This window comes from Ambystoma mexicanum, chromosome 9 (genome assembly GCF_040938575.1).
Source record: "Ambystoma mexicanum isolate Mex_15411 chromosome 9, UKY_AmexF1_1, whole genome shotgun sequence".
Lineage (NCBI taxonomy): Eukaryota > Metazoa > Chordata > Amphibia > Caudata > Ambystomatidae > Ambystoma > Ambystoma mexicanum.
Genome location: NC_090931.1, coordinates 748,714,191 through 748,728,898, shown reverse-complemented (window position 1 = coordinate 748,728,898; position 14,708 = coordinate 748,714,191). Strand labels below are relative to the sequence as shown.

At 49.4% G+C, this 14,708-nt stretch overlaps 1 protein-coding gene across 1 annotated transcript in view; it reads right to left on the bottom strand.

Annotated features, from left to right (window-relative positions):
• Window positions 1-14,708, bottom strand: part of GLS (glutaminase) — a 1,476,479-nt gene that overhangs the window by 176,443 nt on the left and 1,285,328 nt on the right. The gene's annotated exons all lie outside the window — the stretch shown is intronic.

The window sequence follows — 14,708 nt, the reverse complement described above, 5'->3', positions numbered from 1 at the left end:
TGATCATATTTCTCATTTCACTTTTACAGTAGATGAAGAAATTACTTACCTCTTGGTAATGTTCTTTCTGATCAATGTTCCTCCCACGGATTCCTCATCTATGATATCCCTATACCAGCGCAGCTGTTCTCAGGAAACTTTTCTGCTGCTAGGATGCACAGCGCAACTCTGTGTCGGCTCTGTCCGAAACCTCTATGAGTTGGACATGACGTTGGTGTCAGTATACGTAGTGGTGCTGCCTCAGTTCGACCCTTTCCGCCTAGCACTCTGAAGCTGAGGGAGCGTAGAACCGATGGTGTACTAGCTACCCGCAAAGAGGGGCAGGTAGGGAGGGCGATGAGGAATCAGTGGAAGGAACATCCATCAGAAAGAACAATACTGAGAGAAGTAATTTGCTCTGCTAATGGATTCTTTCCTCCCACAGATTCCTCATCTATGTTAGACTGCCAAGGCAGTACGTAAACCTGGAGGAGGGAGGAAGCAAGAATACCACCCAAACCAGCAAACTCTGGAGGACTGCCCTACCAAGTTGGCGGTGCAGTTGGTGAGCAGGTGCAAGTAGATCTAGATACCTTGCCTAAGCCCTGCCCACCTGTCAATCACTTTAAACGTTTGGTGTCTCCCTGGTTTGCTGCTCTTTTTACCTACTTAAGCAGCCCTTCAGCCTGTTTTCCTTTGCAGTTGCTGAACAAGTGCAAGTGGATCTAGGTCACCTGGCCTAAGCCCCGCCCACCTGTCAATCACTTTACACTGTTGGTGCCCTCCTGGTTTGCCAGTGTTTTTCCCTACTTAAGCAGCCCACCAGCTCCTTTCCCTTTGCAGTTGGTGAGCAGATGCAAGTGGATCCAGGTCACCTGGCCTAAGCCCCGGCCACCTATCAATCAATTTAAACTGTTGGTGCCTATTAAGCAGAGCGTATCGCTTGCGCTTCAAACCTGATGTTCCTGGTGACGGTGGAGTTGACGCCAGACCGTCTTGTGATTAGTAGAAAAGGTGATGCGAGAAACCAACCCAAAACCCACCAGAATGCGACTAGGGCATCCTGAATCAATTCCCCACGCCACTGGACAGTGCATCCCAGATGAGCGTGGCACAGGAACAGTGCAAGTACTGACTGGGAAGGCTGATGATGTTGAGTCCAAAACGTCCGGTTCTTGAATGACAGTGATGTTCAGTCCAAAGATTTGGTCCGGAAGAAGCAGATTACAGCATACCAGGTTGCCCAGGAGGACTTGCTCCAGACAAGTAGCACAAGAGAATTGAAAGGCAAAACAGTAGAAGAAAAGAGCAGGCAGCACAGGCAAGGAAGGGGCAAGAAGGACGCAAGGACATGCAGACCCCAATGGCAGGTAGGCAGAGTAGGGAGCAAGAGCCATCAAGGCAATGAGAACCCTAGGATAGAAAAGGCCAGGGAAACGGGGAACGAGAAACAAGGTCTCAAGGCACAAGGAATAAAAAAGAGCAAGTACAGAAGTCCGGGTGCAAAGCACGAGTGGAGTGCACACGTTAAGAAGCGATGAAGTGTGCTTCTCTGGAAGCCTTTGTACTCCCGGCACCACGAGGCCTGGAGCGCAAGCTGCCATTGCCTAGTGCCCGAAATACTGCGCATATGTGGAGCGAAGAACAGGGTAGTCCACGCATGTGCAGTGAGCCCTCAAGAGACATGCCCTGAAATCGTTGCAACCCTGCACCGTGCAGCCGAAAAGACCGCCAACGAGGGTAGATGCGCCACGACCCTGGCATAGAGGGAAGATGCTGGGAAGCAAGCCCACGAGAGGTAAGTGAAGCCTGGTGGGAGGAGCCTCGAAGCGGATGGTGCATAACACTTTACCCCCTCCCAGGAAGGCCAGGCACTCCGGGTTTACCCGGGTGCCGAAGAAAGAACTCTCGTACCAATCTCGGAGCATGGACATGAGAACGTGGTTCCCAAGTATGATCACAAGCCGGGTAGTCCTTCCAATCGACCAGAAACTGGAGAACCCCACCTTTGATATGAGAATCGCAAATCTCCTGAACCTCAAACTCGGGCACCCCATGACAAAGAACAGGAGCCGGGCAGGGACAGGCCCTCCAAAAGGCATACAGCACAAAAGGCTTCAGAAGGGAGACATGAAAGACAGGATGTATGTGCCAAGAGGAGGCAAGCTGCAGTTTGAATGCCATAGAGGATAGGCGCTGGATGATCTGGAATGGACCCAGGAAATGAGGAGTGTTAGGCAGAAACCTGTGCAGTTCCCTTAGGGACCACTGCAAAAGGCTTAAGACTACAGGTGTTGGCAGTAAACCCATTTGGTAGCAGTCTGTACCACCCAGATTTACCTGGTAGCTGTGGCTGAGCAGCCAGACTTCTCTGAAGAAGAGTTAGACAGTATATAGAGTATACAAGATAGGTACCAAAAAACACTGACCAGAGCTTGGGTATAAAAGTATATAATTATTTATTTAAAAACACACTTTGTAAAATACACTAACACTAACATGGCAAGGAAGTTCAAACACAGTCACTATTAATATATATACATCCCTGATCACTTATTGAACAAGTCTTAGTTAAACCACCACTTATTTTCAGACAGAGGTGAGCGCTTAACCTAAGATGGCACTCCAATAAGTTAATGAAAAAGGGAGGGAAAAAGGCAGAATTAGGAACATACACAATACCAACACTTTAGGAGAACCAGAGCAAGTCAGAAAAGGCAGAGTCTACTGAGGAGCAAGAAAGTCTTAGGCCAGGCCCACTCTTGGTGAGAGCAAGGCGAAATGTGTCCAAGATCACACAGTTGAATAGCATTTTTAAAGAGTCTTTGCAAAGAGTTCAAAAAGGGTTGGATCAAGTCAGGAAAAGTTAGTTACTAGGTCCCAAGTCACCCCAGGATAGAAAGTGAAGGATTTGCGGGACACCTTGAACAGTCTGTTGCAAGGGAGACCAGGCGGGACTCAGTACCTGAAATGGTGAGAAAGCTCCAGCGGGGGCAGTTGTTCCTGGCAGCGGGTGCAAGTCGGTGCTTCGTCCAGGGGAAGAGGAGATCTCGACGTGGAGGAAAGCTGGAGGTCGTTGCACTGCCAGGGAAGAAACCAGCCGGAGTTTCACGGTTAAAAGGTACTACCCTTTTATTCGCGGTAGTGGTGAAGCGTGGCTATCTGGCCGTCGGGGTGCTTGGCACGGGCGATTCGACCACGAGACGATCCAGGAAAGCGAAAAGAGGGCGAACTGGTTATCCCCACCAGCTCATAGGTAGAAGACTCTCCGGGATGAAGATCTTCTCTGTCGTTGGGAAGTGGTGAGACGGTTCAGCAGGGCTCCACCGGTGGTGTTGTCGTTGCAGGTCGGCTCAGCTTCTCCCTCTTCGGATTCTTTGGTCCTGTGGCGACTTCTGAAGTTCCAGTCCCCAAAGCCCTGCTTTTATGCAGAAAACCCCCATTCATCAGTCCTAGCTGTCACTCAAACATGCTAAGTGGTGAGCCGGGTGGCTCACCACTGGGCTAATCGCACAAGAGTGCGACTTGAGTTGCCAAGGCAACTCAGTCCAGGGTGCCTAAACCCCCCTCCCACACATCCTGTAGACCCAGACAGAGTGGCACCACTTTTGGAGGCTTCTGTGGAGAAGCCCGCCAAAAAGTCGAACAAAGGGCTCGACTTGGGTTGGAGTTACAGAGGCGAACACAAATGCCATTTTAAAACCGAGTCCTGGCAAAAAGACCCAACCAGGGAATAAATATTAAATAAATAACCCGGCGGTATCTTTAACATTGCACCAAAAAGTGGTGCGTTTAAAATGAATGGAAAAATCCCATAGGAAATATTCCGGTGGAATATTTCGCGTGGTAACCACTGCCACCAGCCAGAAACTCGACGAGGGGGGACTGCACAGTGCCCCCTCGAAAAGCAGACCCAGGGGCTATCTAATTACCCCTACCAGTACTTCCACAATAGGATGGTTTGTACTGGTTCTGTTCACAATTTAAGACTAGTAAAGTCAATGGTGACTTTACATGCCCTGGGAGACAGTAGTCAGTCCCAGGGTATGGAGTCATGTTTGGGGGTCACTATGACACCCCTGTGTTACTGCACTGAGGGTGCTGTGTAACACACTTACCAAAAATACATGAAACCCTGTGGAGTAAAAGACCCCATAGCCCATTAAACACATTACAAAGTCAAAGGATATCTCAAATCATGTCTAAGAGTGGGAGAAAAAAAAGAGTCTCACTCTTAGCAGGAGAAACAAATAAACCCCAAAAATCCAGCAAAGCTGCTGGGGGACTCACTAGGTTTGGGAAATTAGCCTTAACAGAGAATTCTCCCTAACAAGGAGCCAGCTTAGTGGGCAGGTTCCGAAGTGGGAGATTCCTGGATGACCACCAAACCCTGTCCCCGACCGCGGGTACCAGTTCAGGGGTGCAGTGCTTGTCTGCCTGCTCCTTCATGCTGACCTTAGCTGTCTCCAAAAATCCCCTGGCTAACTGGTGTTGAGACTGAATCCTGGCAACCAAGACAGCCGATGTGACGGCACTAGGCAAGACAGAACCATCTTCGGATCCTGTCCAAAGGTACAGCAGAACGGGCTGCAATTGATGGAAGCATGCAAGGAATTGTTATAGGCCACCTCCGCAACATCCAAGATGGAATACCAATTGTCCTGGGCGGCATTGGTGAAGCAGCATAAGTATTGTTCAAGTGTCTGATTTGTCCTCTCAGTTTGACCGTCGGTCTGTTGATGATATCCAGAACTTAGAGCCTGATGCACCCCAAGATGTTCACAGACTGGAGTCCTGAAAAAGGAAAGAAACTGAGACCAACGGTCAGAAAGGATCTACTCAGGAAGGCTGTGTACCTGATAGATGTCATGAAGGAAGGCTTTTGCCATCTGTACAGCCAAAGGCAACCCGGGACAAGGAATGAAATGTGCCATCTTTGAGAAACAATCGACCACAACCATGATACACGTATGTCCCTCAGAGGGTGGCAGCTCCACAATGAAATCCATGGCCACAGTATGCCAGGGAAAAGGAGGTAGTTCCGTTGGTTTCAACAACCCCAGGGGTCTCCTGCAGATGGTCTTAGTCTGGGCACAAACATGGCACATACCCACATAGTCCTTGACTTGACAAGTCCATCCTGTCCAACAGAATTGTTGTGCGATCAGTTCCTGGGTTGCCTTCACACCCCGATGCCCACCGACTCTTGAGTCATGGAATCCTTGTAGAATCGCCAAACGCAGGTCGAAGGTGGGTATGTACAGCCGTTCTTTGACACCTTCCTTACACAAAAGATGAGTCCTGGCTGGATCGGACAAAGTGTCCCACAGTAGATTACCCGGATGAGACTGCAAAGTAGACAAGAAATGTCTTGGAGCAATGACAGGTATGTCTGAATCGTGGGAGGACTTCACATATTCCACAGACCGGGACAAGGCGTCGGCTTTCCAATTCTGATCCTCAGGAATATATGAGATGGTAAAGTCATAATGGGAAGAGAAAAAGGCCCAGCAAGCCTGTCTTGTGTTCCGACACTGAAGGGAACGCAGGAACTGGATATTTCTATAGTCTGTCCGAACCTCCACCGGGAACTGTCTGCCCAAAAGATGGTGCCTCCAGTCTTCAAAGGCCACCTTGATCGCTAACAGTTCCTTCTCGATGAGGGTATAGTCCTGTCGGCTAAATGACAGTTTTCGAGACAGGTATGTGACAGGATGTTCAATTCCCGTGCTGGGTTCCTTCTGAAGGAGAACCACCCTGAAGGCAAAGTCATAGGCATAGGCTTCGACGATGAAGGGTGACGCTGGATGGGCGCCGAGACAAAATATTTCTTCATATCTTCGAAATGCTGTCTTAGCGTCGGAATCCCAAACGTACGACACCTTGGTGCTGGTGAGTCGTGTCAAAACAGAAGCAAGATGGGAAAAGCCAGGGATGAGACTATGGTAGAAGTTGGTGAAGCCCATGAAGCTTTGTAGAGATCCGATATCTTGAGGTTGTGCCCATTGGAGAAGTGCATTTACCTTGGCGGGATCCATCTGTATGCCTGAGCTGCTGATCACATATACCAAGAATTCAACACTTTCCCGATTGAAAGAGGCACTTTTCTGCCTTGGCGTAAAGGTGATTCTTGGCCACATGAGACAGCACCTCCTGCACATGAAGGCCATGTCCCTCTAGGGTGGTGGAGAAAACGATAATGTTGTCCCGGTAGATCCAGACGTACAGGTCGCTCAAATCAGAAAAGATGGAGTCCATAAAGTGCTGAAAAACCAAAGGGGCATTGCACAAACCAAATGGCATCACTCTATATTCATAGTGCCCGCTGGGGGTCTTGAAGGTTGTCTTCCATTCATCACCCGTCCTGATCCGCACCAGATGGTATGCCCCTCCGAGGTCCAACTTAATAAAAAACTTGGCAGAGTGAAGAGATTCAATAATACTACAAATTAAAGGCATGGGGTACCGATACTTACGTGTTATTTTATTTAGTAGGCAATAATCAATACAGGGCCACAGGGTACCCTCCTTCTGTACAAAAAATAAAGGAAAGCCTGCTGTCGATTTTGAATGAACTATGTACCCGTTGGCCAAACAGTCATTGATGTATGACTGTAAAGCTTCCTTTTCTGGTCGGCTTAAGGAATATGTCTTTCCATGCTGTTTCACCCTGTCAGGTAGAATGTCTATAGAACAATCAAAGACCCTATGGGGAGGCAGAGGAATCAGATCTGATTCAGAAAACACGTGAAGATACTGGTGGTACACTTCTGGTATGATTTCCAGTGAACAGAGTTGATGTGTCGACCTGGCCAAGGAAGACTTCAAAGAGGTAAAGGTAATTTCAGGGACTGGTTCAATGCAATAATGCTGAATACATTGACTGCATGCAAAAATTAAGGTCTGTGATTCCCAGTTTATGTGAGGATTATGAAGAAGTAACGAAGGAAAACCCAAAACCACTGGGTAGGTCGGGGTCTTTATTACATCCAACAAGATTTGTTCCAAATGGTCGTTGATATGAACAGAGATACCTCTGGTATGTTGGTGGACTGGACCAGAGGATAGTGTTGTCCCGTCTATGACTTCCACACGAGTTGCTGTCTCCTTCAGTAGTATCAGGATCCGAACCGGGAGACAAAGGCTGTGTCGATATAGTTTCCAGACGCCCCACAATGGAGCAATGCCGTGGTTTCTTCGTGTCGAGTGCCCCAGGTGATCTGGATTCCTAGAACTAGAAGACATACTGGCTGCATGGGTACCACAGGAAGAAGGGCTGGAGGGGACTGCAGGCTTGTCGTTGCCTTCTTTTCTGACGTCAAGCCATCTAGTTTTCCGAATGCCTCGGAGGATGTAGAGGACAGGTACCCAAAAAATAACCAGATGTTCCACAATACAGGCAGAGGTGATTGGCAAGTTGGCGTTGCTTTTCAAATTCAAATAACAGACTACGCATGACAACTAATTGCATGGGTTCCGGAGATGGATCTGCAGAACTGACCAGAACCACTGGATTGGCCAGAGGTCTTGGGTACATTCGCTTGGTTCTCCATCCTTCCTGTCTCCTTTCGTTAAGCGATGGTCACTCTTCAACACCTGTTCAATTAGGTCAGCCAGGGTTCCGGGTTCAGGAATATGTAGCAGTTCGTCCTTGTATTTATCTCACAATCCCCGGCGGAATAGAGTCTTCTGGGTTATTTCTGGCCACTGAGAGTCTGCTGCTAATTGTTTAAACCGGTTCAGGTAGGATATATCGCTTCCACCTTGACAGATCTCAATAAGCTGGTTTTGAGCTGCTGCAGCCAAGTTAGGAGACTGGAATACCTCCATGAAGGTCCGTTCGAAGGCAGCAAAGTCAACCAGAATAGGACTGTTTGCAGCGACACACAGGGCAGCCCAGGTCAAAGCGTTTCCCGTCAGGTTCCGAAGGATGTATCCAATCTTGGCCTTGTCTTGGCCTTCTCCTGAGTAAACTGAGAGGGCGGAAACCAGAAATGAACCTTGCAGTGATTACAAAACTCTGTCAAATGCCAAGGGTCGCCGTAGAACTTCATAGGAGTTGTATGTGCCATGGCTGCTTCGGCTTGAGGTGCGACAGTAGTTCCCTGAGTAACCACCAATTGGCACAAGGCAATGTTTTCCTGGCTCAGAGCCGACATTTCCTGACGGAGGGCTCAGAGTTATTCCTGTATTTCCTAGTCGGGGTCCATGTCAGAGCTGGAGGATAGGAATCTTAATCTATTAAGCAGAGAGTCTCACTGGCACTTTGTACCTGATGTTCCTGGTGACGGTAGAGTTGACGCCAGACTGTCTCGTGAGAAAAGGTGACGTGAGAAACCAACCAAAGACCCACCAGAATGCGACTAGGGGATACTGGATCAATTCCCCACGCCACGGGACAGCGCTTCCCAGATTAGCGTGGCACTGACTGGGAAGGCCGATGATGTCGAGTACAAAGGTCCGGTTCTTGAATGGCAGTGATGTTTAGTCCAAAGATTAAGTCTGGAAGAAGAGAAGAGCAGGCAGCACAGGTAAGCAAGGGGCAAGAAGGCGACAAGGACATGCAGACCCCACTGGCAGGTAGGCAGAAGAGGGAGCAAGGGGCAGCAAGACAAGGTGAACCCTAAGCTAGAAAAGGCCTGGGAAACAGGGAATGAGAAACAAGGACTCAAGGCACAAGGAATCAAAAAGAGCAAGGGCAGAAGACCGGGAGGGAAGCACGAGTGGAGTGCACAGGTTAAGATGCGATGGACTGTGCTTCTCCAGAAGCCTTTGTACTCCCGGCACCACTACGAGGCCTGGAGTGCAAGCTGCCGTTGCCTAGTGCCCGAAACACTGTGCATTCGCAGAGCAAAGAACAGGGTAGTCCGCGCATGTGCGGTGAGCCCTCAAAAGACATGCCCTGAAATCGCTGCCGCCCCGCACTGTGAAGCGGAAAGGACCGCCAATGCGGGTAGAGGTGCCAGGACCCTGCCAAAGCGGGAAGATGCTGGGAAACAAGCCCCCGAGAGGTAAGTGAAGCCGGGCGGGAGGAGTCTTGTAGCGGGTGGTGCATAACCGTGCCTTCCTGGTTTGCTGCTCTTTTTCCCTACTTAAGCAGCCCTCCAGCCTCTTTTCCTTTGCAGTTGATGAGCAAGTGGATCTAGGTAATCTGGCCTAAGCCCCGCCCACCTGTCGATCACTTTAGCGTAGCCCTTTTTCCCCCTTCTGGGAAAGTGGAATCGGGGTGTGTTGTATTGTGCTGTGCTCAAAATCTTAGCCTTTTCCCCCTTCTAGGAAAGTCAAATCTAGGTGTGTTGTATTGTGCTGTGCTCAAAAATGTGCCTTTTTTCCCCACTTCTGGTTGTCCCCCCGAATCTGGGTGTTTTCGCATTTCAGTAACTGTGGCATTGTTGCTGGTTCTCTCTAGGCTCCCACCTAGATCCCCCAACCCTGAAAGGCGTGACATTCATTGTTGTGAGTTATTTGTCCCCTCCTGTGTCTTTCTTTGTTGTGACCCAAGCCCCCCTCCTCCTCCTCTCCCTGTGCATTCTGAGTTGTGTGCCACAGGGCTGTGCGTCTCTCTCCCCCTTCTCCTCCACCTACCTCCTTTGCATCCACTATGGTGCTCTCTGTCTCTCCCAGCTTGTCTAACTGCTACTCTATCTCTTACCCTATCCCTCTCACTAAGTCTAGAAGGAAGAAGTTCAAGAGGGACATCCTTGTCTCCAACTTAGGCCTCCCTATCACTGATACCTACACTAGTGCTTCCTCCAGACAGACTCTCACTGAGATCCTCTTTGTCGCCCCACTCCAAACCTATGGACTCTTCATATGGTCTCTGTTCTCTCTTCTTTCTCCTCCTCTCCCATTAACGGTGGCACTAGATGGAAGGTACTCTTGGCCCCCTAACACTCCTCGAAGACCATCATTAATGTCTATCTAAATGGCACGTCTTGGTTCAGGGCCCTCAGCCCAATCGCCAACTTTCTGAAAGGCGTTTCCTACGTCTTATCAACGTCCTCCCTTCTCCTGCTATTCCTTCCATCACCTCTCTTGCACCCTCATCTTCCTTCCTCCTCTGTCCACCCTCGGGCCCCTCTACCACCTCTGCAGGATGTACCTCAAGACTGTACCCTCCACGGATATCTTTAAAATGTGGCAACCTACTCCATGTCGCTACTCTCAACTCTTTTTCTTCTGTCAAACGCTCCTCTGACATTTTTCACCTCCTTGAAGAACTCAACCTAGATGTGCTTGCTCTCACAAGACATGGTTTGCAACCAGTTCTGTCACAAATATTGACACTCTCCTCCCTGTGGGCTACAAGATACTCCCTCAACCCAGAACCAACCATCCTGGAGGTGGAGTAGCCCTGATCTTTCCGGAGTGGGTCCCGGCCTCTGTCATCCCTACGCAGGCCTACTTCTCATTTGTATGCCTGGTTTGCAGGCTCTCCATCTCTCCTGGCCTCTCTACAGGCCATCTGGCCAGGTCACCCTCTTCCTCTCTGAATGGGCCGACCTCTGCTCTTCTTTTTCCTCTTCTATCCTTGCCTCTACTTCTCAACTTCTCCTCCTCAGAAATCTCAACATCCACCTGATGCTTCTAATCCCTCCTCTGGGCTTTTCCGCAACCTCTGCAATACTCTGTCTTTCCATTCTGCCTGATGGCCCGACACACTCTGCCGGACATTCTTTGGATGTTCTTATCACCCGAGGCATCCCCTCTATAACCCTCCTACCACTTCTCTCTCTTGGACTGACCACTTTCTTCCTCTCTCGGGGTGCCGAGAGAGAAAGAGGGAGAGGAAGAGGAAATAGAGGACAGGATGTCCTGAGTTTTAGCAGAGAAGTGAGAGTCCAGAGCCGTAAAGTGCCTGGGATGGAACAGGAGATGTAGAAACTGCAACAGGATTGCCCAGTTCCTTGCCGATTTTAAAGAGTTTGGCTGTGTTATTAGGGGCCGCAGAGACGCAGCTTGAATGTGTACTCTCTTCTTGGACATGACAGAGTGTGTATAGCCTTTGGAGCAGGCGGCATGGCAGTTTGTCAGAGGAGGCGCCCAAAGCCCTCCACTTTCTCCAAGCCACCGTGCACTTGCGTTTCAGGATGGTGAGGTCAGAATCGTACCAATAGCTGCACTTGGAGGTAGGCTTCAGCGGGATTCTCATGACAGGGGAAAGGATGTCCATGGTGTTTGAAATAGAAAGATGTAGATTAGATAGGGCTGTGTCAGGGTGTGAGTCAGCCAAAGCTGCAGAAGGAGGAAAGTAGCGGCGAAAGCCTCAACTGACACACGCTTCATGGGTCGGATGACCGAGAAGGTAGGTGGCAGTGCTGGAGTCGGCTTGACCTGCAGGGCTGAGAGAGAGAGGTGGGAATAAAGGAGAAAGTGATCACTCCAAAAGAGAGGAGTGGTGAGAGGATTAGAGAAGGGGAGGTCTGAGGAGATCATAACATCCAGGGTGTGCCCTGCAGTGTGAGTCGGGCCAGAGGGTCCATTCCGTTAATAGGCAAACTTCTGGAAAAGCTGGCCATCTCCCAGCTTACTTTAAACACTGAATATGTTGGTTGTCTCCATGACCATCAGTCTGGCTTCAGAGCTGCCAGAGGCACAGAAACTGCTCTCCTAAACACCCGTAAAGATCTGCTCTCTAACCTTGATTCCAGCATTTCTTCTGTCCTCATCCACCTTGATCTTGCCTCTGCTTTCGGCACGGTCAACCACACCATCCTGATCAATCAACTCTATGAGAACCTGGGCATCATGGATCAGGCCCTGGAGTGGCTGACCACCTTCCTCTTGGACTGCCCCTCCCAGGTCCAACTTGGTCCCTTTCTCTCCACCACCTCTCTCTCTACCTGTGGCGTTCCACAAGGCTCTATCCTCTCACCGTGGTTTTTCAACCTCTACTTGGCTCCTTTGGCGCACCTGATCTCTGCCTTCTCTAACTTTCAGTGTTATGTGGATGACACTTAGCTTTCCTACAGGCTCCCCTTAGCCTCCTCTCCTCTCTTGCTCATTCAGACTGTCTATCCGCAATTCAGGATTGGTGTGCCTCCAACGATCTCTGCCTTAATGCCAATAACACGGAGATCCTTCTCATTGGGACCCCTGCCCCTGCTTTCCCTCTCTCACTTGTTAGGGAGAATTATCTGTAAAGGCTAATTTCCCAAACCTAGTGAGTCCCCCAGCAGCTCTGCTGGATTTTTGGGGTTTATTTGTTTCTCCTGCTAAGAGTGAGACTCTTTTTACTTCCACTCTTAGACATGATTTGAGGTGTTCCTTTATCTTTCCATGTGTTTTATGGGCTACGGGGTCTTTTACCCCATAGGGTCTCATGTGTTTTTGATGTGGGTTACACAGCACCCTCCTTGCCGTAACCCAGGGGTGTCATAGCGACCCCCCAACATAGACTCCATACCCTGGGACTGACTACTGTCCCCCAGGGCTTGTAAAGTCACCATTGGCTTTACTAGTCCCAAATTACGAACAGAAACCAGTACAAACCATCATATTGTGGACGTACTGGTCGGGGCAATTCGATTGCCCCGGGGTCTGTTGTTTCGAGGGGGCACGTCTCTGTCCCCCCTGATCGAGTTTTGGCTGGTGGCAGTGGGTACTACTTTTTATATTCGACCGCGAATATATCTCTATGGGATTTTCCCATTGTTCGAGGCTACCAACTTTAATTATTTAATTCTTATAGCCTCGAACATACCGCCAGGTTATTTATTTAATATTAATTCACCGGTTGGTATTTTTTGCCAGAACTCGATTCTAAAATGGCGTTTGTGTTCTCTTCTGTGACTCCAACCAAGTCGAGCCCTTTGTTCCACTTTTTGGCGGGCTTCTCCACAGAAGCCTCCAAAAGTGGTGCCACTCTGTCTGGGTACCACAGAGGGTGTAGGAGGGGGTTTAGGCACCCTGGACTGAGTTACCTTGGTAACTCAAGTCGCACTCTTGTGTGATTGGCCCAAGTGGTGAGCCGGCCGGCTCACCTCTTAGCATGTTTGATTGACAGCTAGGCTGAGTGAATGGGGGTGTGCTGCATAAAAGCAGGGCTTTGGGGACTGGAACTTCAGAAGTCGCCACAGGACCTAAGAATCCGAGGAGGGAGAAGCTGAGCCGACCTGCAACGACGACACCACCGGTGGAGCCCTGCTGAACCGTCTCACTACTTTTCCCGACGACAAAGGAGATCGCCAGTCCAGAGAGTCTTCTTCCTTTGACTGGTGTGGATAACCAGTTTTGCCTTCTTTTCACCTTCCTGGAGCATCTCGTGGCTGCCTTGCCCCTGCAAAGCACCCCGGCAACCGGAATACCACGGCTTACCACTACCGCGAAGAGAAGGGTAGTACCTTTTAACCGAAAGAACTCCGTTGCTGGTTTCTTCCCTGGCAGTGCAACGACCTTCATTATTCCTCCACGGTGAGACCTCCTCTTCCTCTGGACGAAACACCGACTTGCACCCGCTGCCAGGAACAACTGCCCCCGCTGGAGCTTCCTTCACACTTAAGGTACTGTGTCCCGCCTGGCTTCCCTTGCGACAGATCGTTCAGGGTGACAGTAAAGCCTCGACTTTCTAACCTGGGCTGGCCTGGGACAACCTAGCTAACTTTTCCTGACTTTAATTCCAATCTTTTTGTGCAAACTATCTACAAGACTCTTTGGGCATAACCCCACTGTGTGAACCTGGACCCCTTCTGCTTGCTCTCTCCAAGAGTGGGCCTTGCAATTGACTTCCTTGCTCTCCAGTAGAACTCTGCCTATCCTGCCTGACTGTGGTTCTTTTAAAAGTATTGAAACTTGTGTGCTTTCATAACTCTGCCTTTTCCCTCCCTTTTTTTATAACTTATTAGAGTGCCATTTTATGTTAAGCGCTCACCTCTGTCTGAAAATAATTGATGTTTCTCACTAAGACTTGTGTAATAAGTAATTAGGGTTGTATATATATAATAGTGACTGTGTGCTGAATTTACTTACCTCTTTTGTGCTAGTGTAATTTACAAGTGTGTCTTTGAATAAATAATTATATACATTTACACCAAAGCTCTGGTCAGTGTTTGCTTGTGCTACTGTATCTCTGTACCTATTGTGTATACTCTACATACTACCTAACTCTTCTTGAGGGAAGTCTGACTGCTCAGCCACAGCTACCAAGTGAATCTGTGTGGTACAGACTGCTACCAAGTGGGTTTACTGCCAAACACCTGTAGTCCTAAATCTTTTGCAGTGGTCCCTAAGGGAACTGCACAGGTTTCTGCCTAACATCACTCTTGTCAGCCACCTTGTGCCCTCTCCTTCGCTTTTCTGCCAGGCAAAAAACCCTGGTGTCATCTTTGACTCCACTCTCTTTGTCTGCTCACATCTCGGAAGTTGCCAAGAAGTCCCACTATCAGCTGCACCTCCTCAAAGGGACTCTTCACTTTCTCACTTTCCCCCAGAAGCTCACCATCTCCAGAGCACTGGTTCTCTCTAGGCTGGACTACTGCAACAGCCACTTTCTAAATCTGCCTTTCTCTACTTTCCGCTCTCTGCAACTACTCCAGAATAGGACTGCAAGACTTTTCCTTGGCCTCAAGCACAGAGACCGTATTTCTCCAGCCCTGAAATCTCTCCACTGGCTCCCAGTGGCTGCACGGATCAAGTTCAAGACCCTTTGCATTGTCCACAAGGCTTTCTGGGTCCGGAGCCCACACTACATCCAATGCTCTCTTCCAAAATACCTTTCTTTCGAGCCCCTC